The 25,588-nt window shown below is 42.8% G+C and overlaps 1 protein-coding gene and 1 long non-coding RNA gene across 11 annotated transcripts in view; one reads left to right on the top strand and one right to left on the bottom strand.

The window, feature by feature from the left end:
- Positions 1–588: 588 nt before the first annotated feature.
- On the bottom strand, positions 589–6,166 carry LOC143669304 (uncharacterized). The gene is made up of 3 exons (XR_013168851.1): positions 5,903–6,166; positions 5,391–5,497; positions 589–5,294 (listed from the first exon to the last, which is right to left on the bottom strand). It is a non-coding gene; the product is annotated as an uncharacterized LOC143669304 (long non-coding RNA).
- A 173-nt stretch (positions 6,167–6,339) lies between these two features.
- Positions 6,340–25,588, top strand: part of ATXN1 (ataxin 1) — a 442,577-nt gene continuing 423,328 nt past the window's right edge. For 6 of the 10 annotated variants that reach the window (XM_077143976.1, XM_077143982.1, XM_077143986.1 and 3 more), the window contains exons 1-2: positions 6,340–6,549; positions 14,491–14,605. The gene's annotated coding sequence lies outside the window, so the exon portion shown is untranslated. Of the gene's footprint in view, positions 6,550–7,408; positions 7,723–7,880; positions 13,784–14,490; positions 14,606–25,588 lie in introns of those variants that run through there. The other 4 variants (XM_077143980.1, XM_077143981.1, XM_077143977.1 and 1 more) reach the window with 4 other exon arrangements.

The raw sequence follows: 25,588 nt of genomic DNA, 5'->3' as shown, positions 1-25,588 counted from the left end.
TTATTTTGAAGGTACGCTGAGCTTAACGTGTGACCCACCAACTGCCAGTGCCACGTGTTTAACCAGTGGTAGCTTCTGCCTTTCATTTTAATTTGGAAAAGGTATTTCTTTTGAGGAAACAAAATGCCAAGTTGTTAATGAAATGCTTTTAAAGATTTCTAAGTGCTCCTGGCCAGTACCAAGCAAAGTTCAGTGCACTCATTCTAAGCTTTAATGTCATCTGTCTCCTTTTCATGCATAAAGACTCATGTTCTTTAGACAATTGAAATCCTAAATCCCGATATTTCATGGGTCATTGTCTTACATTCAATCTTGGTCAGAATTACATTGATAAAAATCACTCTAGGTTTTGTTCACAAAGCAAATCATTATAGTTAAAAATCATCTCCATTTCCTTTTTTTTTATTTTGCCTGGGCAGGCACCAGGAATCAAACCTGGGTCTCCAGCATGGCAGGTGAGAACTCTGCCTGCTGAGCCGTCATGGCCTGCCCTTCATTTCCTTTGAAGTATCCTATTGTACTGAACATATTAGACCTTTTAAAATAATAATAATAATAATAAAAGCCAGATTTCCTTTTGGAGGCCTTGATGCATTCTCTAGTTAAGCAGCAAATTATATAATTTTCATTATTAAGCCCAAAGCCATCTGTCACTAGAAGGTATCAGCCCCAAACCATTCAGCCATAGCAGCAAAACCAGCTGTAACTCTGGAATGCCTGTGCTTTGTAAAACAGAGCATAGGTTTTCCATCACCCTAGGATGGCACAGTAGTGGTCTCATGCCCAAACATGAACAAGTAAAATTCAATTAATGAAAGAGAGAACAAGTAAGAGAGGGAGGACAATATGAAGTGGAATTCAGTGGATACCATTTACCTGTATCTGAACACCCCACAAGACAGAGGAGCTTACTGGATTTTTTTTTTTTTGCAGGCCCATAGCTGATCTATCAGAGAAATTACGCTGTCACTGAGGATTTATTCTCAGGCGTCATTATAACAGGGGTTAAGTTCTGCAAGGGAGAAACCAGGGGAAAGTACAAAACTGACTCATATCTCCCACCCGCAACAGAGGGCAAGCTAGGATTCCAAGATCTACAACTGTGGGTTCTTTGAACTAATTCCTGTGCCCCCTTCCGACCTCCCACCATCTACCTCAAGGCTATCCATTAGAAATATAACGTGGGCCACAAGTGTAATTGTAAACTTTATAGTAGCCACATGAAGAAAAGTTCAACGTAATGGGTGAGATGATTAATTTTAACAATATATTTTATTTAACCCCATATCCACAATATTTTCACTTCAACATTTACTCAATACAACAATTATTAATGAGCTATTTTCTATTCTTTTTTTTTTTGGTACAGCTTTAAAATCTAGGGTGTATTTGTATGAGTCCCATTTCAAGGCTGACCATATTGGACAAAGCAGACCTAATGAAAGCAGGTGCTTTTGTTTTTAATTGTAGACAGAGTATTATTTTAAAAGAACCTAATGTGTGTACTGTTAAGCCATAAATTGTGGGCAGATATTTAAATACAATTTTAACTATATTCTTGAGTACATGACGATGATAATGTCACTGTCACCCAGAGGCTTGTCCTCCTGTAGTGCAGGCAAAGGGGCAAGGATGAAGATTCAGCACTGTGTATCATAAAAGTCTCCTTGCCAAGCTCCTAGCCTGGCTACTTAGTTAGGGCGTGGCTATATGACCTCAGAGTCCACTGTGTGAATGGTTTCATTTTTGTTTTTAGTTTATTGTACTCTTTTAGTCTCCCCAGCTTTATTTGTGTGTGCAATCTCAGGAAAGTATAGTGGTTTTGCAAGCACATAATGGTTTGCTCAGATTTAAAAGTGACATATGTAGGATAATACCCTCCTTCTAACAACCTGTTTAAGGGTCAGTGTTTCCATTAAAAATGCAAACTTTCCAGGATTTATTTCCCAGCCATCACAAATAGCTCTGGCAGAAATTCGGAGAAATTTTGTTCCTGAGCAACTGCCCTCTCCCAGGTTTTCAATGATTCTGGTATTTGAATCTCAGACTTGAAAGCCTGATTGGTATGATGATTCTGAGAGGGGCTGGGCCAATCACTGAGGAATCCTCCGAATCTTTTTGTTTTATCATGGTAAATATTAACCTTTTTCAAAAGATAAGATTTGTTCTGCTGTGAACTCTCTGCACACTGTGTCTTATTTGTCTTTGTCTTGTCAGTGCCTAGTCATTGTAGGTCCGTAATAAATGACTGCTGGGGAAATAAGTAAATAAAAAGTAATTTGAGAATTAAGACAGTGTCTTTTCAGTAATCACTACATAGTACTTTGAAAAACTGTTGAAACTGTCAAAAACAAACAAACAAAAAAAACACAAAAACAATGACCATGTGGCTGGATCCTTAATCTCTGTGATTTCATTCATCTGTGAATACCTCGAAGGTTTATTCTAACAATTAAATGACATATAATGAAAGCATGAGTTGGTTCTACAACTTTTTTGAGGCTGGGCTTCACCATCGATCTTACCTACATTTTGGGAGCTTTTGAGGATACGATACCAAAGAGCTATGGAAAATATCAAAATGCTGCATAGACACAATTGGAACGTATATTCTTGCTACTCCCAGGCTTAAGGACGAACCCCTACAATTACTGTCACTGTAAGCATTGCAAAAAAATGTACATACTTCATATAATTTGTGTGATTCCAAATGAAATGAATTTCTCTGATGCATGGTTAATTGCACTGGGTTAACTTAACGCCAATGTTTTTAGAGTAACAGGATTTACGCTTAGAATTGCCTTGTTTTGTTATCATGTGATCTTGACTTTTGACAAGAGAAAAACTAAGACATTTTATGACTTCTGAGGTCCACTTTCTTTTAAACTTTATACAACTCTAAATAAATATATCAACATTCTATTAAGCTGTCAAAGGCTGTTCTGATCTGTTCAATTATTTGGCTGTTATAACCTGGCAAGCTGTTTTGGTTTGTTTGTTTTATCTTGTCTTATACTACATAACAGTCTACTTCCAATAAAAAGGTATACTACAACGTAGAATCTGCTAGGCTTTGGGGGCCTGTACACTGTTTTATTAAGCACTCTCGTGCTCCCTCTGCTGCCATAAGGAAAACATTCACGTCTGAGACCCCAGTACATTTCTTAGCATAGTGTTCTCTTTTGACAATGATGATACAGATTTGTGCATAAATTAGGACTCTTCTGAAATGGAGTACTATCCGTTCAAAGCATATAATGTAATAATTTTTTTAATACCAAAAATCACAAAAAGGAGAGGAGGGAGTGGAAAGGAACAGATAAAAGAATTAAGTTCTGCACCTGTGGCCAAGTTCATTTAGCTAGAGCCCTGTAGTATAAACCAATGTTCCTCACAAGTACTTGGGAATCGCCCCGGGGGTCTGGCTAAAATGCAGATTTGCGTGCAAGAAGGGCTGGGGTGGAACCCTTGATTCTGAATGTCTGTAAAGCTCCCAGCTGCTGCTGCTCCAAGGACTACTCTTTAAAGAAGCAGGGATATAATATATAATTATATGATATAGTATTCACTTGATAGCCCTTTTTAAACCTTCCGAATTAGACACTACCAAAACAATAAAATAGATGCGATTATAATTATTTATCCATGGTATTTAAGCAATCCAGAGCACAAGCTAGGTAGTGAGTCTCAGCAGGCTTTATTTCTAAATTTCCTTTAATTTCAAAGGTTGACTTACACTTGTCTGAATATAATACGAGGTTTATGAATAGGACTCTAGGACTATATATTTGCCTACTGGCTGCTTGAAAGCCCTGCTCTTCTTCTTTCACTGAGTTTTTATTTTGCATGAGAAAATCTTGTTTTTAAAGAACCAGTGCCTGTTATTTGTGGCTGTGTGTTTAATATTTTGCCATCTGAGAACAAAGTATTTCAGGGCTAATGGTAACAAAAGTGTATCATGAGCATTTATGTTTATGTTGGACCTTGCAGAGAGAAATAGTTACAGATTTTAGTCACAGTTTATGGCTTTAATCTTAATGGCTAAAAAAGTAAATGGCACATTTCCTATTGTTTTTACTGTTTGGTGAGTATACATATTTAGCTTGCTTGAGGGAATATTTAAATTAATGGACTAGCGCTAATCTGAATTATGTGTTTTAATTTGCTTAAGGCTGTTAAAACAGCATAAATTAACTGCTTCTGTCACTGTAATAATTAAAATATTTGCTCTTTTTTTATTGAAAAGTCTCTAAATGTAAGATGTCTAAAAGTAGAGTGGAGGTGGGTTGGGCAGTCTGCAGATGATGAGTTGGAATAAAAACATCTCAGTTAAGCCAAAAACATGGCAACCAATATTTTCTGCTATAAAAATATTTTAGATAAATTTAGTTTTTATGAAAGCTGTCTGAAACGGAAAGAAATGGCAGAAGCTCTGTGCTTCTTCACAGGCTAGTAACAGTAATACCTGTAGCTCAAAGCCTACATCTTGTCCTGGTAAAGCCAACAAGCCCCGGCTTGATTCGGAAGTCGGCTCTGCCAAGTGAGGGAAGAGATATTATGTGGTTATGTTCTCCGATATTAACCTTCACTTTGATAAAGCTTGTCAACAGAAACAAAACCAAGCAGAGCCTTTCCAGGAAAATGATTTTAACTGTCCACTAGAGGCTGTAATGAGACCAACAATGTCACTTTAGACCAACCAGAGGTTTAAATTGTAACAATCATTGATTTTTTTAAATGGAAAAAAAAAAAGTTGTAGAATTGAGTAAGAGTGAACAGTAGTATCTCTATTTAAATAGCCCCATATATGTGCTCGGAGTTTCAAAATGTGAAAAAAAAAAATTTCGGGGCTCACTACCTTCCTAGTTAGTATATTTATTTTTTACTTTGGGAAGCACACGGGTTCTACGATAGTGTTGCTTAAATGCTTTTCTCTCGGTGATTCTGTATCCTGCTTTCAGTTGGTGACTAAGCCTTAAGTCATACGGAAATTCGGCCAGAGGCGTTTCAAATACGGAGTACGGTCAAACTTACGTGGAGAGGTCGTGCTTCTGTACGCTTGGTTCAGAGTATCTCAAGGAGGTCAGATGCTACTCTGACACCTACTGGCCTTCCAGAATGATCTGCAGCAAGGAGAACGCTGGCCGAGCTTCCTTGGCACGGAGATGCCTTTTCCCCAGGTGCCACACCTGTGGGCGAGGTGCACCCCACCAGTGAAGGTTGCTTCCCACCGAGCTCACACCGCAGGCGGTACACGCAGAGGAGGCAGGGCGGCGGAGAGTTAGAGGATCCGACTGAAAAATAGAGTCCGGAGGAAGTTCTTCGGCGTGGATTCTCGAGAACTGTCATTTGATGCTCGGTTGGCTTTTTCTATCTCCTACACTGCTTACCTCATTTCCGATTAAATTAATGATCCCGAATTAGCCGGAGAGGAGTTTGCGGGTCGTCACTCCCGGCTGGAGCTGAGCAGTTCAATATCTAAAGCAGATTTCCGGACCTGCAGAAAGAGAAAGGAGGGAAGGCGCAGAGGTCACCAGCTTTCGCCCGCAGTGAAGGTGAAGGCGCACGTGGAGTCGAGAAGACCCTTAAAACTTTCCTGAGTTGCGAAGACGAGCAAACCCCGCGGCCCCAGGGTCTGGGTTCCGGAACGGCCGGCTCTAAATCGGTTTCGGGGTTAACCTGCAGCTGGTGATCCGAATCAGCCCTCGCAGTCGCTTCTAAGGAGCGCCGGGGACCAAGGGCACGTCGGGGTTAGAGTGGAGCTGACCTTCCCTCCCCCTTCTCCCCCTTTCCCCCTCCCCGGGTTACGCACTGGCTCTGAGCCAGGCTTCAGCTGGCGCCCGCCCCCCCCCCCCCCAGGAGGGTCTCCCAGCGTGCCAGAGTTGCACCCCGCTGTTCGTACCTCCTCCCCGGCAAGGTGCAGGGACCGGGGTTGGCGCGCGGGGACCCACAGATCACCGCTAAAATGACCTCATCGCCTCCGCTCCCCGCCCCTTTCGCAAACCTAGAAGGAACCGGGCCCGGGTCCTTGTCTCCCCCACGGAGCCACTCTGTCGGGATGGGAAGTGGCGGCGGAAAGGAGCCGCCTTCCCTGAGGACCGCCCGACCCCGAAGGGTTAAGGGCGCGGGGCCGGCCGCTCGCCGTGATCGGTGAGGCTCGCCGGGCCGCCGGCCAAAGCTCCCCCCCCAGCCTCCTCCCCCCACAAGAAGTGAGATCCTTGAGCTGCGGCGGCGGCAGCCAACTGCTCCATATTTGGCTTCTATTACACATTTACATACTGGAGCGAGCGAGCTAGCGAGGGAGGGCGGGCGGGCGGGCCAGAGGAGGGAGGAGGCGGGGAGGGGAGCGCGAGGAGGAGGAGAGAGCAGAGTATACCGCAGACATCATTTCTACTACAGTGGCGGCGCCGTACAGGACCTGTTTCACTGCAGGGGGATCCAAAACAAGCCCTGTGGAGCAGCAGCCAGAGCAACAGCAGCCGCAAGACATTGTTTCTCTCCCTCTGCCCCCCCTTCCCCACGCAACCCCAGATCCATTTACACTTTACAGTAAGTGGCTGTTTTTTTTTTTTTCCTCCTCTCATTCTCTTCCCCCTCCCCCTCCCCCTCCCCTTATTTAGATGCCCCCCCACCCCCCGCGCTCTCTCGAGGGGGGCAAAAGAAACAACCAGCAAACAAACCCCAAACCCCAAAAGGCGGCACGGAAAACAGCTGGAAGAGGAGCGAAGGAAATAGACGCGTTGTGATGTGTTGTGTGTGTGTGTGTGTGTGTGTGTGTGTGCGTGTGCGCACATACAACCGTCCTGGGCTCTAGCCTCGCGGGGGCTCACATCCCCCCCCCCGGCAGGCAGGGTGGCAGGCCGGGGCTGGGGGAGTGAGGGTGGGCTTTCGCGAGGCGAGGGGGGCGCGCCGGGCTGGGGGCGCGGACGGCGGCGGAGCCCTGCTCCGAGTGCGGAGAACCATGTCGTCCCTCGGGGGAGGGGCGCAGGGAGCGGCGGCGGCGGCGGCCGGGGGTCGCGCTGCCCTCTCCTCCCGCTGCCCCCTCCGCATTCACCCGCCCCGGCGGGAGCTGCAAGAGCAAGTGGGTCGCGGACAGGCCGGGCTTCCCCGAGGGTGGCCGCCCGGCTTCGGCGCCCGGGGGTGGGGGTCTCCCCGCGCAGGCCGGCCTCGGAGGCGGTGCGGCTGCGGCCGGGGGAGAGGGCTGCGCCGGCCGCCCGGCCCGGACTTTGCGCGTGGCCCGGGGGAGTGGAGAGGTGGCCGCGGGGGGTGGGGTGGGGGTGGGGTGGCAGCGAGGGTGCGGGTGCCCGGAGCGCCGCTGGAGTGGCGGTGGCGGCCCCGGCTGCCGCCGCCCTGTTGGTGCTGCCGCTTCCTGATCATGTGCAGCCGCCGCCGCCCGGAGCCCGGAGTCCGCGAGCGCCCGCGGCTGGAGCAGGGGAGCCGCGGCGGGCGCTGCCCTGCGCTGGGAGTGAACGGCTGCGCGGCTGCTGGGAGGGTGAATGAAGCCAGGAGGAGGGGAAGGAGGAGGAGGAGGAGGCGGCGGAGGAGGCGCTGCGGGGATTGGGATGCGCCCTGGAGCCCCGCCGCTCTTTCACTCTGGGCCGGCCCGGGCCGGGGACTCTGCTACTCCCGCGGCTGCAGCCGCCTCCTCCTACGAGCTTCCAGCGCTGCGTGCAGGCCGGTCCCGCCGGGGGCAGGGAAAGGGCCGGACGCGCAGAGCTAGAGGTGAGGCGGTGTCGGAGCGGGGCGTGAGTGTGTGTGAGTGCGTGTGTGTGTGTGTGCGCGCGCGCGCGTTGGGGGGAGGGGGGAGGGCCGTCGCCCGATGGGGAGGGGGCGCCTCGGTGGCTACTTGGCCGACTCTGCAGCGCCCCGACCCCCGTTCAGCCCCCCGCCCCCAGGCCGCCTTCCTAAACTCCGTGGCTTGTGCTTTCATTTTATTTCAGACCACGTAGGAGGTTGACTGGAAGCGATGAAACAATTCAGGTTTTCTAGGGAGATTGAGCAAGAACCTTAGTGGGGGGTGGAAGTAGGGTGGTGATCGAGATTGTGCCAGAAAACAAAACAAAACAAAAAAAATCACAGTTTCTACGGACGATGGGGTTCGGGTCATAACCGTGGCTGCTCTGTTTTGTTTCGCTTTCTTGGTATATAATCCTACACATAAGATGGTAATATAAATACTTGAGAAGATTGGGAAATTGCTGAAGAGTAGTAATGGCAAAGAAAAAAAAAAAGCCAGTCGGAAGCGGGTTATATAATGCGCGATGTGGCTAACAAGAACGGCAAGCTATTTTTATTTTGTTTACCGTATGCTGTGCAGTAGGGACTCTTCCAAACTGGTTCTTTCCCCGAAGAGATTCTTAGCTTCCTTCTGAGATCCACAGGATACAATTAGCAAAATTAGAAGACCCCATTACACCCGCAGGAAAAAAAAAAAAAAAGAAAGAAAAGAAAACTAATGCCTTACAGTGGCATCCTCCCTGCAAATCCTATGGTGAAGGCACGGGAATGTTGTATGCAAATAAGTTCTGCTTTAGCAATCTAGTAGTCACATCTCAATGACATTTGTGTTTTATAATGCAGGCTGCTCTTAATATTTAAACATCATCATTCTGTATCGCGCGCAGCAGTGGGTAGTTACTAGATGGCTATTTTTAGGCACAGCTGGTTACTTTTTCAAAAATATTAGCTAAGCCTTTTCTTTTTGGGTTTCTGAGGAGTCCTGCAGTTCCTAGAAGCCCCTGCTAAGCCCACCCTCTGGTTTATTTGGTGGGTAATGATAGTTTGATACTTGGGCTTCTTTGGAAGGAAGCTCTGCCCCAGGAAACCACCAGAGAGAAGAAGGAGAAAATCCTGCACAGGAACTCTTGGAAAGGGATTGCACCATAACCGCTTGTGCTGTGCCATTTAATCTCCTTTGATTGCCCTCTAACCGTGCAGGCGTTAGTCAATATTTTAGCAGCTCCGTAAATAAATGGGCCTGCCTACTACCTTCTTCTACATAAAGCAGAGGTCGAAGGGCTCTCCTGAACCTCCTGCTGCCTGTCTTTCTCATCATGTAGATACATGTCAGTGGTGTAGGTTTTCGGTGCACTTACTCCAGCCCTGATCAGTCATGTAATTAGATCAGGCTGCCATGGTAACAGACAGTGTTCCTTGGTCCATTCAGGTGGGAGTGCCTGAACTACTCCAAGTGTTTTCTGCACAGTATTTGTGCTGCCCGAGCCAGACGAGAGACTTCACTATTTCAATTGCACCCTCTTTCAATTCTCTGTCATTTGGACAAGAGATACTGAATTAGGTTTCTAGCTACTCAAGTTTACGAAAGAGACCAAGAACCAGTTCTTACTCGGTGCGGTATGTAAATGAATATCTCTCTGCATGGTGAAAGGAGCCTGACAGCCTTACTGGTGTTTGTTAACAGATCAACAAGTATTTGGTACTTGTTAGAAACCTTTCTGAGCTTACTAGAGCAACATTTCTTTAGCAGTCCAGTGCCTTCGGCCTTGGCCTTTGGCCTTTCAAGTGTGAGGAGCGCCCATTCTTCAGAACCTAAATTGCCAGTGGTCATGACTGGCTTTCTAGAGGGTTTACTCAGCAGAAATAATTTATTAGGGAACGATAGCCTCACTGTCACCTTGTAGAACTTTTCAGTTATAATAGCAAAAATGGCACTGACAGCAGACATTCTGAATGTATTCATTCTCAGTTTGGATCTGTTGCCCATGATACATCTGTGGTAGGAATCTGAAAGTTTTTTTCTTTCAGTTAAGTGAGAGATGATATAGATGCTTAAAGCTGGTAGGCTGATAATGTGTGGAACTTTTGCACAGTAAACAACGTGCATTGTATTTCAGGATAGAATTTAATGAGCATTTAGAAAGCAGCTTTCTACTCTTTGCATTAGGGCACTGCCTTATTAAGTCTGCTAAGCAAAGAAAAATAATACTGTTGAAAGAAAAAAAAGTAGTGTTAGTTGCTGAAGCTCTGTGCTGCTCAGGCAATCCAAGTTAAAGGGGAGTGTTTTCATACTCCTGATATTTGAAAGAAAAAAAATGCTTGAGAAAATTTCTGAGATACAGTGGCTGCTTAAACCTGCCAGTCAGTTTACAGTTTTAGCTGCTTCATAGCTTAATTGGTAAATCTTCCCCCACTCTACCCCCCTCTGGGGCTAAGATTGAGAGAACTTCTCAAATCTCCTTAGGGGGTTTATATGTTTCTACCATTTAGTGAGTTTGTGTGCTTGGTAATTTTCACTGTGGACTGGTCAGATCAAACTTTGCTGTGGTTTAAAGGAGCTGTTATTTCTGGGAGGTAAATAGATCAGAAGCAAGGATATGAAATAAGGCACAAAAGTTTAAGTTGTACACAGTGCCTTGGAGACCCTGGATTATACTCTTCAACACATCACAAATTGCTTTCCTATAGTGACATGTGAACATGAGTTTTTGAATGCATGAATAAATTCATGATAAAATAAATGTGAAGGTATTTTTGTATTTGATTGGAAATTGTGAGAGACATTTTCCGCTTTGGATTTCGTTTTAAGAGGGTTTGGCAAAAAGAAGTGATACTTTGTCAGGAATGCCATAACTAGGCTTTAGGGCCTCTCAATTCTCAGAGGAAGATTAAAGACAAAACTCTTCACCATGAGATTATATGGCAAATATAGGATAGGCAAATGTAGGATACCCTTACGTTTCCACATAGCTAACTCAGTTGTCTGGAAATTCTGGAGGACAGTCTTAAGAGATTATTCAAATATTAGTAGATAAATTTCTATGTTGTCACTGTGAAGTTCAGGGACTCAGATTCCTTTTGTATAATTTTGTGCCTTTATTTATTTATTTTTCCATTCGGAAATGTCAAGTGGATTTTACTTTTGTACATACTTTGAGTGACAGTTTCTGATGACTAACACACTGCAAGACCAGCTCATTTTATTTCCTATTAGATGTTAGTATAATAAGCATATTTTACTAACGCCGTGAAATTCACAGGAAACGCGGAAGTGAATGTTAATTTCTTAAACTGTGGTTGTCTGAAAATAATACACCAGTGTAGACTTTGAAAAGCTTAGATACTTGTATATGCAGAATGACAGTGCAGCAAGATAATATAATTTTTAGGAGGGAGATAGATTAGTAAAAGAAAATTTATAATTAAGAGGTTTGGGAAAAGGTCAAAATTACTTGTGTTTGCAGTGTTTGATTTCCATTGCTTTGTATTTTCAGAGTAATTCAATAGTTTGAATGATTGGCTTCTAGGAGAGATGATTTACATATGTACAGCTTAATCGCTTCAAAGAACAAATTTAGTTTCGGTCATACATCCAAGGTTATTAGAAACTGTCCCTCATTTTGTTTACCTTATTGCATGTAATAAACTGTAGAAATCCCGATGGAGATAATAATTTCTGTTCTAGGGCAATATGTGCAAAACTCCTTCTTGTTATTGTTTTAGATATGAATATTTTATTCATCATTTACACTGTTCACATTTTAATTTTTTCTAATTCAGTTTAATAAAATAAATGAAGCCATTCAAAATTTCTACAGGAAGTGATATAATAATGTGGATACAGGGAGATAGTGGTACAAAATTTTTAAAATGTTGGCTGAAAAAGCTGATAATTGGATTCAGATTTGTAAAATATATAGAGACACGTAAAAATACAGGAGTAATAAAAAAGAATACTGTTTAGACAATCCGTTTGTGTAAACAGTTCCTGGTTTTTCTTATTTTGTAATTACTTTTATATTTTTGTCTTTTTCGGTGTAGTAGTCTATTTTATAAGCCTCATAAAGGTGAACCTTCAAGCTAATGTACTATAAACATTTGGCCTGTCTATTACAGCCGTCCTAAATGTACCAAAACATGTTTAGAACTCTTACAAACAAAAAAGAAAGAGAAGCATTATATTTTCTTTGACATATTTGATGTCAGCAGAAATGTTTCATTGATTTTTCTGTAACTTTTAATGCATCCCATTTGTGGAATAATGAAAGGCAATGATAATTGCCATAATGTAAGCAAAACTTGTATCCTACCTAAAAATTACTCTTCAGAAAATTCATTGTGGTGTAATAGAAGTGAGAACTAAGAGGGCAGAGAATTTCCCCTGATTAGGATGTGTTTTTCCTGGGTCGTGTGGATCTCCTTTGCCCACTTAGGTACTCTTTAACATGACAAGCTTTGAGGGAGTTCGTCTATTTAGCAGGAGTTTTTAGTGATAATTGTCACAGCTGTTAACCTAGAAGCATTTGTGCTTCTACATTCAAAGAAAATGCATATTTTTACTGTCATTGTGTGTGGCAGCAACACTCTTAGCTTTGATCTTCTTGCCTCCATTATCACCTGGTCTTTACTATCATATCAGTATTGCTTGGCCATCTTTTGTGGGTAATCGTCCACTATTAATGGTATTATATTATGTTGCTATGCTGTGCTTTTAAAATACCGAATATTCTAGCTTTAGGGTCTATCATTGTATAAAGTATTCTATATGCTATTTTTTGTTGTTGTTGTATTGCTTGTATGTTTTTGCAACTAAGCCCTTCTATCTTGCTTTGATTTTTGCATTTCTTCCCTCTGATGGAATATAGCCGGGTACACTAACGTGCTGTTACCCTAACTTGTGTAGCGAGAGTAAATTAATATTTTACAGCATTTGCATCATGTTTGACTGTTCCCTGCACTTCAGCAGAATAGGAGGAGACTGTAATTTGGACTCTATAAAGCCTTATCTGCCAGGTGATATGTAAATAGGGTTGTGTGCACACACATCGATATACAGGCAAACACTGTCAGCTGTGAGCTCCTAAAGCGCTGTCTGCAAATCCACAGGACCTGCATCTTGTTTGAAAATGATTTTCAAGCATTTTTCATGTTTCATTTGAGATGCTACTGGATAAGATTGAGACCCCCTTTAAAGAAGTGCTGTGTAAGAGAAAATAGAATGTTATGAGCTTCGATTAACTTTGGCTATTATTTTTAATTTGTAACCCAACAGGCTTCTTCATGGAGGGTCTAAAGACAGTGTCTTTTAAGGATTTGAAAGATACTGTAGCCTAGAATAGCTTACCTTCTCCCCATGCACGCACATTACATGTGGGGGAAACCGAGGACTAGAAAAAAATGACTTCTTGTGCATATCAGTCCCAGGCATGCAACAGATGCTTGAATAAATGCTTGGTGAGTGAATCAGTTAGAAGTAAGAATACTTTGGCTACTATTCATTACTTTGAAAAGTGTTGGAAAGCAATCGAAGTTTTTTTCCTCTCCAGCTGGGCTGCACTCTTAAAACAGTGCGTGTGTATGGATGAAAATAATCATGATTACTGAGATGTGTTGCCATGTATCCAGAGATAATTGGCTCACTTACCTGTTTACAGATGATTCACTTCGGAGATCATATTCAGAGCGCCTGAATAGTTTCTTTCTGACACCCAATATAATCCTGGACCTTCTCCTTCCTACTGTTACCTGGCATGAGTTTAGGAAATCCAAGCTAAATTTAAAATCAGCCTAAACAAATGTGCAGATCGGCTCCGATGATCAAAGGCTGAAAATCATTCCAGCATTTACTAGTTTGGGGATTATTTTATACTATCTGCACTACTGATATTTAATGTGGATTTTTGGGAATTGTTAGTATTTCAAGATATAATTTTAATGGAAATGGCTAAAGCTGTGTTAGCAGATCAAGTCCTCAATTTCTTCCATTTCTGTGCATAGGTCTTTACCTCACAAAAACTACTACAACACCAAGCTCCCTGATGGAAAGGTATATGGAAAATTCATTCATTCTTTCGTCCGTTCGTTCATTGTCACATTTACTCATTCATCATGTAGTAGATAGTTTTTACTTAACCGTGTGCAAGGCCTTATGGGAAAATGAAAATGAAATAGACATGCATTCAATTATTAAATAATTTTCAGTTTAGTGGAAAGTCGAGTGAATATATGCATATTAAATTTTTTTTCTGCATTTTATACTTTCTTTTTCTATTTCATTGAATAGCTATTAGCTAATAGTTGTGCTGTTTCATGATTGGTCTTCAAGTTGCATGTTGATGAATAATATATACCATATTAAAATTAGATTTTCACGCAATTACTATTTAAACCATGCCCATTTTCACCTGATAGTCCTTGTGATTCCCAGCATGTGTTGATCAGATGATTGGCTAGAACCATTGGGGAAAAGGATGACAGTGGCTGGCTCAAATGGGGGGGACCCAAGCTCTTAATTGAATTGAAATGATAATCTTTTTGTATGTTGGCCTCCCTCTGAGCCCTGTTGAATAAAACCAGGTCTGCCTTCTGAGCTGGCTGGTATCTGTATAGCTCTCATAAAACAGAACATAAACTGTTATCTTCTTAAAATTCATATCTTAGTGAATAGACTGTTAACATGGACTGTTATTTAAAGCAGTTTATTCTGTTTTTTCATTTTGGATTTTCCTCTCTTGCATTCCTGGACCATCTCAGGAGCATCGTGCAGCAAGTCACCAAGGAGATCCATTCAAGCCACAGGTTTCTTTGTCATCCTTATATGACAGTCTCCTCCTCCATCACCACTGCAGGGAAGTGCATCACATATCAGGTGAGAGTACTGCGTTGCCGTCTGTTTTCCACCTGAGGATAAAGTCTGACCTGGAAAAATTGCCCATTAGCCATCCTTGAGCCCTTTGTTGGATAGATCTAATTGTCTTTGCAAAAGTACATTGCTTGGAAAATGGACAAAGTCTCAAGCTTATTTTTTAAAACTTTGATCGTGGTATCTGTCGCTTTGGTTTAATTTATTTGGTTAATGGAGAAGGCGGTGTTTGACTTTGTGATTAATGATTATTGCACTTTGGGCATGAGTCTGATCATTTTAATTGTTACCTTTACCTAGTGCATTGAGAACATTGTGCAACCAAAGAATTATTTTGAGTCGAAGTTTCCATGTTTTAGGCTTTTGTGGTAGTATCATACATGTATAAGGAAAGAAGCCTATTCATTCAGCAGCATCCAGTATTTGTTGAATCATGAATTTCTTTGTGTCTGTTTGGATTTTACAACTTCCTGATTTCCTCATGAACAGTAAAGTTTTCTGGCCCAGGGAGCCTTGCACACAAAGGGTATATGCAGGGGTTGGTGACTCATGGTTCTCTTTTGAAGGGAGGACAAGAAGATACTGCTTCAAATGAAATCAGGAGAGATTGGAAGTTAGATGGAACTTGGGGCGGTAAGGGTTTCAGAACACTGGTTTACACAACCAAAGGAGGTTGTGAAATAAATCCCCTCTTTCTGTTTGCCTTGGGAGTGGTCCTGCTGGAAACCATAGAGATAGACCAGATCAGACGTTCCCAAACCTGGCTGGGCAAAAGAATCACCTGGAGAGCCTCTAAAAATTGATTTTGGATCCGTACCCTAGACCCTGAATCAAAATGTTCCTGGCTGATCTCCTGGGATCATTGGTTTTCTAGGTACTGATACTCCACAGGTCTGGGGACTGCTTGAGTAGGTGGTCTCTGGGCGGCCCTTCCTGAGTCATGATTTATGTCGTTTACTTGGTGAGGGGCCCAGTCCACTTTGACCACATAGGAACATCTGGATTTTCAGAACTACTTTGTTGAGAGGTGGGTGTTTGCTTTATCAAAAATGTTCATTTAAAGAATGAGTCACCACGTTTCTTTAACAGCTCTCTCTCTATACTTAAAAAAGTTTTCAAGTTACGTGTGCATTCCACGGTATTGGAGATAAGAGCATGTGGCTTTGGAACCAGACTCAATTTAAAATCTGGTACTGCCCCTATGACGGTCAATAGTTCTATCACCTTTCTATGCCTCAGTTTCTTCATAAGTAAGATGGAGGTAATATTAGCGCTTCCTTATTGGGCTGCCTGTGAGGATGGTGTGAAATCATGTATGCACAGTGCTTAGAATGATGTATGGCATGTGGTTTGATATACCAACCTAAGCCATTATTGTGATCAGATAACTTCTCTCCTGGCAGGGTGATTGTCATGGTCTTGTTTTGTGATGGTTGCCTCTGGACCATACATATTAGAAACAGTCAATATGTTCCTTGGCCTTTGCACCAACACTGTACACATTTGCAGGTCTGTAAAGCAAACGAGCCTTTTACTTATTTTTCTGAATTTTGCGAGCCCAGATTTCCAACCATCTAACTGTGATAGGATGCTTATGTATTGTTTTCATATTGTGGGAAGATGAAATGATGAATTGCATACATAAATGAAGTTTTTTGTGGTCTGAGGAAAGACAAACAAATAGGAACCCTGAATGATTGAGGTAGTATGCCTCAGAAAGTCCTTGATGGGGAGAGAGAGGAGTTTATCAAACAGTGTATCCTTGTGAAATATGTAACTACCAACTTTACATTTTGTTGGTTAGGGAGGTATTCTTTACATGGAAACAGAATAATAACCTGGAGTTACTGCAGAAGGTAAGCCTATTAAAGTTTACAACTGTCAGCTGAATGGAAGCAGCACAGCTGTCTTACTTACTTTCTGTCTTTGGGGTGTTGTCCCTTTTAACAATTGTATGCTAGGCAGAAAATCCTTACATGCAAGTTTTTGGAGAAATAATTTCATTGCATGTGTGGTTGATACACACAGGCAACTTTTTTCCGAACCTGTGGAATTTAAAGAGAGTGATTTGTTATAACAGAAATATTTCAAGGATTTTACTGTGAAAAAGAAAAAACAGGCAGCAGAACATTCTCTCTCTTGGTCAGTATGTGCAGCTTATTGCGCAGTGATCCAGGTCTTTATATGAACACGTCTAAGTGTCTTATGAATGCTCATGTTGTATTACTGACAAGGTCACCTTGGATTTTAAGCAGCTGACATTTTCTGTGATTGCATTTAAAGGAAGATTATAAGTATCATCTAAATATTTTGCATAAGTGATGGCTTTGTTATAGTCCTCACCGTTGATGGCTAAACCTGGGCAGGGAACCGATATCATTTGTGTTCTACTCTGTTCTTTTTATTAAGTTTTTTTTTAATGAAATCCTAGACCATAATTATTTCTGGTTTTAATTGTTACGTAAATACGATATAGCCATGGCAAATTCTGGCCTGTTATTCCCAGGCATTATCTGTGTACAAAAATAATGCACTCATTTATTCATTGTATATATTTTTAAACTACTACTTGGTGCGGTGGGAATGCACATGAGTAAGAACTACCAGAAGGAGGCTATATTCTTTGTGGCCACATAGGGGAGAGAAGACATGCTTTGAAATAGACAATACCAGGCAGGATAGGGTTGGTTGTACTGACAGAGGTCAGTTCAAACTCTGAAAGAATCCAGAAGAGTGGTCGCTGAGTCGGAGGGATCCGGAAAGACTTTGAGGAGGAGAGATCATCTGAGTTGAACTTTGAAAGCTGGACAGCATTTCTATGGGAAGAGATGGGTGAGGGACACGGAGGCCTCTTGAAGTGGCTGGGACTGAACCAGCTGGTGCACAGTAGGTAACCAACCAGGCCATTTTGGCTGGCACAGAGGGGCCGGTGGACATCTGAGTTACTAGATTGGGCAGAGGGTAGGTGTTTGGTGGGCATAAAAGGGCTCAGAGGTCAGATCTGGAGATAAATTTGGAGGAGTCCTTGGCAAAAAAGTGGTTTTTGAAATTGAGCTTTGAGTGCTTGAGCCCTGCAAAAAGTTTGTCATGTAGGAGGGATGACTAAATTTTAGGAGTGAGATGTTAAGGAGAAGATAAGGGACAGTAGAGAGTAGCTTGAATGTTGGAATGGTACAGAATTTGAATGCCTTTTCTTTAAGACCTGGGGTGGAGGAGGGCTGGGTGGCAGAGTTGGGTGACCCATGAGCACGTCATGAGGGGGCCTTCCTGTAAGATGCTCAAGCACCTTGGAAGCTCAGGGCTGAACTGAAGCTCAATGAAATCTTCTTGAAGATTTCTTTATTCCTTTAAGACCTTAAAAAAAAAAAAAGGAGCTTGAGCTAATTTTAGCTAAATCTAATATGTGTGTGTATGGCAGTGAATGCTGCTTTTGAAATTCAGCCCATGCAGTATCTCTTTTCATTTAAACAAATGATCCCTCTATTTTCCTCTAAACAGTTTTATTAAGAAGATTTTCAGTGAAACCCTGTACATATTAACAACAATTCCAGCATTTCCTTTGATCGTTTCTACTGTTGATTTATTCATCTCATGTGATATGTGTAAATCACATTGTGCCATCTACTTGACTCGGTAGCAGTTGTTCATTTGTGGCTATTCATTTACTGTACTTTGATAAAGCACATTAAATATGGGTGTGCTTCATAACTTAAGAGGTTTTCCTGAAGGCTTTATCGGGACTCTTTAAAATGTAAATATATATCTATATATCTATACACTTACATAGTAAGCTACTAGTCATGGCTTTTTCACTTCCCGCTTGTAGTTTATATTCCACAGAAATATAGAATTGGTGAGCCTTGGCTCTGGGGAGAAAGTTAGCCCTTATAAGACTACATGGCTCAAAGTGCAGGAGAAGGCTGCACATTGTCTGATTAGGTAGGTGTTAGTGGGCAATCTGCTCTAATACAGTCAGAGAAAAATTTAGGATTACGTGAGATTTTTTTTTTTTTTGTCAGACCTCAGTTATGTAGATGGGCTGTCTTGTCTGTATTAATCTGAAATGGCTCATAATGAAGGCTGTGATTCTCTACCTTTCAGTAAAAGGCATGAAGAGTAGGTAGGAGTGAGAGGGATGGAGAAAACAACTCCGGAAACAGATCATTCCAGCCAGCTGATAATGTAGGAGAGGCCTTATGCCAGCTATGCCCTAAAGGGAATAGAGAGACGATGATCAGTGGTTCACCTTTACTGTTCTGTGTGTCAACTCATTTAAACCTCATCACCACCCTTTGAGAGAGACTTTGTTATTTCCATTCCACAGATGGGGAAATCGAGGCACAGAGAAGATAAGTAACTTGCTCAAGGTAGAGCTATTGAGTGGCTGAACTGCAACCCACACTCTTTAACAGTTACTGTAATTGTCTCTGAAGTCCTAGCCCTGTCCTTAAGGAGACTTAAGGCGAAGTGTACCCAGGGGTTCTATTTGAAGAGCCCCAAGAGAGAAGCAGGTTCCTGTCGCTGGTCAGGGAGCAGGGAAGGACTCAGGGGTGCCATGCCTTCCCTTTAATGCCCGCCTATCCATTGAGATCCACACGCAGCCTCTCTCACTGTTCCTCACTCTGTCTTCTCAGTGGTGTTTTCTCTTTCTTTCACTCGTCCCCCTGCTCCCCTGAGATGCCTACGTACTTTCAATAATTATTAATTGAAGAAAATGATGACAATGGCAATGTGCTTATCTGGGTTTCAGAGGATTGGCTTAAGTTGGCCTCCAGATGTCATTCAGCATCAGGAGTCCCAGAGAGATGATGAACTTTTGACTCTTAAAAGAGCTTCACTGGGTCATTGCTTGGCTCGCAGACTTTGGCAGATAGGAACACTTTCTCCAGTTTGAGGGGGGGGGGGGTGGCGGGGGTGACCGGTGTAAGCTTTAAGAATGAAACGCGCGTTGACAAGGAGGTCACACTTCAGACAGCTGATCAGGAAGCCCAGAGTTCACCGTCCCCTCTCACTCCTGCCCCTCTTGCCAGAACAGTCAATGAGTCTTGGCCGATTCATGCCAAAAGGATAAAGAAAAATCTCTCTTCTCCTAGCTTGCTCAGGGCAGACCGGTGCATCTTCCTTAAGCTTTCAGGAACGTTCTGGAGGATTTTTGTCACCATCGTCCTCTTGGGAGGCAGCGTCCCTTCATCGATAGGTGCCTGGAGCAGAAGGGGATGGTTTCCTCTCCGGGCTCCAGCCCTGCAGCCCCTGCCCCCGCCACAGCTGTAATCAGACGTGATGCGTTTTTATTTACAGATTAGTAGGCTCTGACGCTGACATATGACTCATGGGGAAGCTCCTCCCTCCAACAGTTGTATGTCATCTGCTTCAGAGAACTAATTGCTTTGGCAATTCCCCTTTGGTAATTCCCTCTTTATTTTCTGATGAGTTACTTAACAGTGATGGGCTTGTTGAACAGAGCGTTGAGTTTAATGTGTGCTCCAGAAACTCTACCAAAGGCCTGGGGGATATGGTTTTTTTTTTTTTTTTTTTTTTTTCTGAATTCTGTTTGGCCTTACTGAAGGAACACTGAAACCATTATATGGCCTGTTAATATTTCACTCAATACTAGGTTAAATACTGAGCACTGTGCAATTTTCCAAGAGAAACTAAAACCCGGTTTCCTTTTTAAATGTGCTCCTGTACATTAGAAGATTATTAAAAAGGAATTTAATATTTATGGAATGTGTAATAACTTTTTCAAAAATTAACCTTAAAATGGAGTCGCTTTCCGGGACAGTGTGGAGTGCTTGTGGCGTGGTGGGCTGTGTCAGGACTAGGAGATTGGAGTCTGAATTCCTGCTTTCTGCCCTGCTGCGAGGTAACCTGGCCCGCCCGCTCTAACTGGGTGGGCCTCAGTTTCCCCAGCTGCAAAAAAAACAAAACAAAAACACAAAAAGCTAAGCATGTTGAAAGAGATGAGCTCTCAGGCTTCTCTCTCTCTAACACTGTACAGTACTATGAATAGATTTTATTGTAATTCTTCTCAGCTTCCCCAAGACCTCTGCTTCTGTCAAATATCATTTGCTGTTGTTTGACTTTGTTAGGTTTTATATTTAATTAGAATTTCTATTTTAGCGATCATTGTGTCATTATTTATAGAGTCAGTCATAAATGGTGCTTAAAATCATTTATCACCCCATCTATATTCGTTTCATACCTTAATACTTCCTCTGCTCCCTTTTACTGTTCTCTCAAACATGTCCCAAACAACATCCATTTCTGGAGGCGGAATGGGTTATAACCGGAAGGAATCTTAAAGCTAATTGTGGATTTTTTTTTTTTTGCAAGGAGAGTGCAGGAGCTCAGCTCTTCTTAGCACTAGCAGCAAGGACCATATTCTGCTTTTAATTTGCAGGTAGAAATCCTTTGGATGGAATTTGGTTTTACCTGCAGGTGCAGGTTTCAGTCTCTAGATAATTCCTTTTCTCTTCTGCATCAACTTTTCCAATTAACATGTACACCAGTGCCTTGTCTTATTGGTTAATTTGAAAGCAGCTCATACTGATGTTTCTTGATTCATTGTAATATTAATGTTCCTTTAGGCAGCTAGTGCAAATAGAAGAGGTGACATTTAAGAGTTCTTTCTTTAGTTTTGTTCTGTTTAATGGAGTCCGGGGGAAAGATAGGAATAGAGGGAGGGAACAGGTGGTACATATCCTGGTTAAAAATCAGGGTATTTAAAGCCGGGGACTGAGGCCAAGGAGCCCCCCGGGTCCCATTTCTTAAATCTGTGATCCTCAGTTCTCTCCTCTATAAAATGAGAATTTATAACAACATTTACCTTACAGGGTTGTGAAAAAAGGATCAGATGAGCTCTCTGTCTTTTTCTCTCTGGCACATGGTAGGATCTGAATACATACTAAAAACAAAAACAGAAACATTAAAAGAAAAGGAAGAGGAAGAAGGGGGAAACATGGCATGCAAGAACTGGAGAAAAACCAGAGTAAAGGAAAAAAGCTGCATTTTTGGGGAACCCAGGGCTGGAGGAGTCACTGGAGAAGCCAGTCGTTGGCGGCAGGGCTGAGGAAGAGTGATTTGGCTGCTTGGGTTTGAATCCAAATGGACTTTTGGAACTTGAAAAGGTGAGGCTCTCTCCACTGAGCTGGAATCTACGTTTCCTGCAGGTCAATCTTCACAGAGAAGAGTGTTCACTGCAACGTGACTGATAGAAATACTATGTTTTAAATATTGTTTTAGCACCAAAATTTCAAGAAGGGCAAACCGATAAAAGAAAAAGTTCCTTTTCATTCCACCATCCCAGTCCAAAAATCTTGTTCGTTTTGATGTGTTATCTTTTAGCTCTTGAACAACTTAACATGTCTTTTTACAGTTTTGTTTTTTTCAATTTAACATAAACATTCTCCATTTGTAATACAGACATCATGATTATCAACTGCAACAATTCTGTACTATTCTATTCAGTTATTTTATCCTAATTTAAGTTTTGTATCACTTTCGAACATTTGTGTTGTTTCAGATTCTGTCATAAAGCTGCAGTGAAGGTCTTCATACGTTGTGCATTTACTTAGAATATACTCACATCAGAAGGCTTATTACTAAGTCAGAGGGGCTTGGTCTGAATTGCTTTCTGAAATTTACATTACCAGTTTACATCGCTGCTAATGATATGTGAATGAATTTTGCTTCAACCTGGTAACTGTCGTATTTATTTTTTGGCCGATGTAATGGGCTCCTTGGTTTTAAAATTTGCATTCTTTAGATCTCTCTCAGAAATAGAATATTTCCATGTGTGTTTATCTACGAATCATCCTTTACACAATTAGCAAATGGGAGTGTTGGTTTTTTTTTCCTAGTCTATGTATATGAACTCTTTATGTGTTCTAGATATTAATGTTGTTGTTTTTTTTAAGTCATATTTGCTGTAGATACTTCCCTGGTCTGATTTTCTTTTATTTCAGTTATTTTACTTTTCTTGTATGAAAGTTCGCATTTCTATATGCTCTGTCATTGTACTCAGGAATGAGCTGGAAGGAACAAGTGAGGTTACTGCAGCTCAGACCCTGGACCAGCCAGCCAGCAAGCTGGCCCTATGGGGAATGGTTGTCATTCTCATCTGCCCTCTGCTCCCCTTGAAAACTGTTCCCTGTTAAAACCCTTGCACTCTCCATTTCCAAAAGCCTCCTCTCCTTCTGTTCCCGCCATACTCTTTGCTTCTCTCTGACCTTCACGTGTGCTGCCAAGTGTCCTCTACCTGGTGTTCTGTGCTCTTGGGGTTCGCCTGGGTTCCTGGGGGAGACCTGCCCTGGGGAGAGTGGGTACAAGCAGGCCTGGCTGGGGAGAGCGGTCAGGAGTTTCAGACCTGGCCAGAAGTCTAACCATTACCCAAGGATTCTGGGAGCGGCTGCAGAAGGCATTGGCTCCCACACCTCAGCTCATTTTATCCTGCAGGCTGCCCTGCTGGAGACGGATCCTCAGGTCTGATGATCATTTGGGTTAGGGTGAGAGAGAGACAGTGATGCCCCTGCTTCATTTCCTGTTGGAGCTCTTCCCTCTGTGGGCAGGAGGCAGGGGGCAGTCTCCTAGATATTGAGGTTTGGGAAAGTCCTATTTCAAGGTCTGAACTTAAGCTAGCCTCTCTCCGAGCCTGGAGTGGCTGGGGTGGGGCTGTACCTCCTGGGTGGCCCCTCTGCTGCATTCTTACTCTCATCTGACCCATTTTCCTCTAGGAAGCCCGAATGGACATTTCTTAACATTAGAAACCTGTTTACATTGCTGTTCCACTCAACCCCTGCCCTGGATTTCCATCATTCCCAGAACAAAGTCCGGGATCTTTAACCTGGCTTGGACAGCTTGGGAGTCTGGTTGATCTCTCCCACCCCCACACTGGCCTCTGTTTCCCCTCATTCACCCCACCTCAGTCAGACAGCACTTCCTCTCTCAAGTCCTTTGCATCGCCTGATGTCCCAGCTTGTGGCTTCTCTTCCTTGAGGCTCACCTCCATCGGGCTAACTTTTCTTACCTAGACTCCATTTCTCGGGGAGCCTGCAGACCAGCCTGCACGTCGCCTGTTCTGTTCCCCCGCAGCACCTGAATCTTCCCCTTCATTAACACTTTGTTCCTCTTCTGAATTGTTCATTGTCTGCCTCCCTGCTCCAGGAGAGCAGGGACTCTTCTTTGTTCCTTTCCCAGCCTTTGGCTCATACTAGGCCTGCAGTAAATACAGGTATTAAACCCCCAATGTGAATTTTTAATGATATAAGTTGCATGTGATCCCATTTATTCATACGGGCCATGACTTATGTAGCCGTGCGGCCTGGTAGACACAGTGGTGTAAAAATCTGCGATGTCCATTTTAAGTGGCTTTGTGCTTTTCGCAGTGGGTGAAAAGGTGGTGGAAAGGTGAAAGAAGGCAGGCCTAAGGAGAAAGAAAGAAAGATGACTCCTCTATCTAGAACAAAAACCTGTGCAACAGAGTGCTGAATTTAATGGGTGATATTTAAGTTTTAAAGTATTACACTTAAATCACACGAAACACTGATATTATTGAAATGCAGTGCAGGAAGAATCGCTTCGTTTTTGAATGGCTAAAACTTTCAGCAGAGTGAAAAACTTCATGCTGGATGTTGTTTATGCAAAGATTCTTAGCAACCCAGCTGTTGCTGTGAATGAATGAATGAGTTTGGGCTCCATGCCTGTATCGTCTGTTCTCTGACCTTGATCTGTCCCCCTTAAGCATTCTGATGGCCCCACTGTAGAAGCTGAGTGAAGGTTTCTGTTGAGATAATTACCCCGAGGAAGTGATTTGATCTGGAACAGAGTAATTCTGGAGTTCTAAGGGAGGTTAATCAGGTCCAGGTAAAGCACTGCATGGAGAGGAGACCCACTGGAAGGAGATAGAGGGACCCTGGAACTGTCACCGCGTGGGCATCCCACCCTTTAGGAATGAAATGGATGGGATGGGAGGCCAAGCTGACCACGATATCTGTGCCCCTTTTGAGTTGGTTGCCCAGGTGTGGCCATCTACGGCCATCTATGGAAAAAGTGAGGACACATTTTCCAGGCAGTGGGTGTCCACATTTTTTTGGTCTCCGGTGTGAGGGACATTTGCTCTTGTTAGAAGTTCTGACAGGAATAGAAAAGGGAACCTGACCTTAGAAACTCAAACCCTGGGCCCTTTGCCTGCCAAAATGTCCCCTTAGGCATGTCCACAAAACCCTGTCCACTTGGCCATGCCCTGACAGGTCCCCAGTGGTGACTGAAAGGACCCTGGATGAGTTTTTTTTTTTACATGGGCAGGCACTGGGAATCAAACCTGGGTCCTCTGGCATGGCAGGCAAGCGTTCTTGCCTGCTGAGCCACTGTGGCCCACCGATGAGTTTTGTTTTTAATTGCTCTTCCCCATCTCTGCACAACGTCTCCAGTTGATCTGAAGCTGCCTGGGCCACTGTGGCTATGGCCCCAAGTTGTGACTTTTTTGGAAGAGACAGCCTTTACTTAAGGTTTTGTAAAGAAACAGTTTCCTTCTAACTGCTGCCTCCAGTGCTTGATTTGACAATTTTTCACAGGATGGTCAATTTTTGTTTGTTTTTTTGTTTTATCAGTGGTCCTAGGCCCACAAGATAAGTTTCTGTTATTATACTGATGGGATAAAAGGTGATCTGGTTTTATTTATTTTAAAATCTCATTCCATAAAAACCTTGATTTCTGTTGAGTTTGAAGGAAATACAGTGATAGCATCTAAACCCAAATTTGGTGTTTTATTTCAGCTTTCCTGTTCTATTTAAGCCCCTGTAACCCTTTGTACATTTCCCTACGCTTCAGAAGGAACAGGTTGTATTTTTCTTCATCTAAGCATCATCCAAATGAGTGGTACTATTTTAACAATCTTTGTAAACAGACACAAAAGGAGGAAGACTCTATTTCAGTCATCCTAGCGTTTAGAATAGGTGACTGTGAGTAATCAGCAACATTAAAATGATGAAA

The sequence above is a fragment of the Tamandua tetradactyla genome, chromosome 25 (assembly GCF_023851605.1).
Source record: "Tamandua tetradactyla isolate mTamTet1 chromosome 25, mTamTet1.pri, whole genome shotgun sequence".
Taxonomy (NCBI): domain Eukaryota; kingdom Metazoa; phylum Chordata; class Mammalia; order Pilosa; family Myrmecophagidae; genus Tamandua; species Tamandua tetradactyla.
The sequence above is the reverse complement of the archived record's forward strand: the minus strand, read 5'-3'. Positions and strand labels throughout refer to the sequence as shown.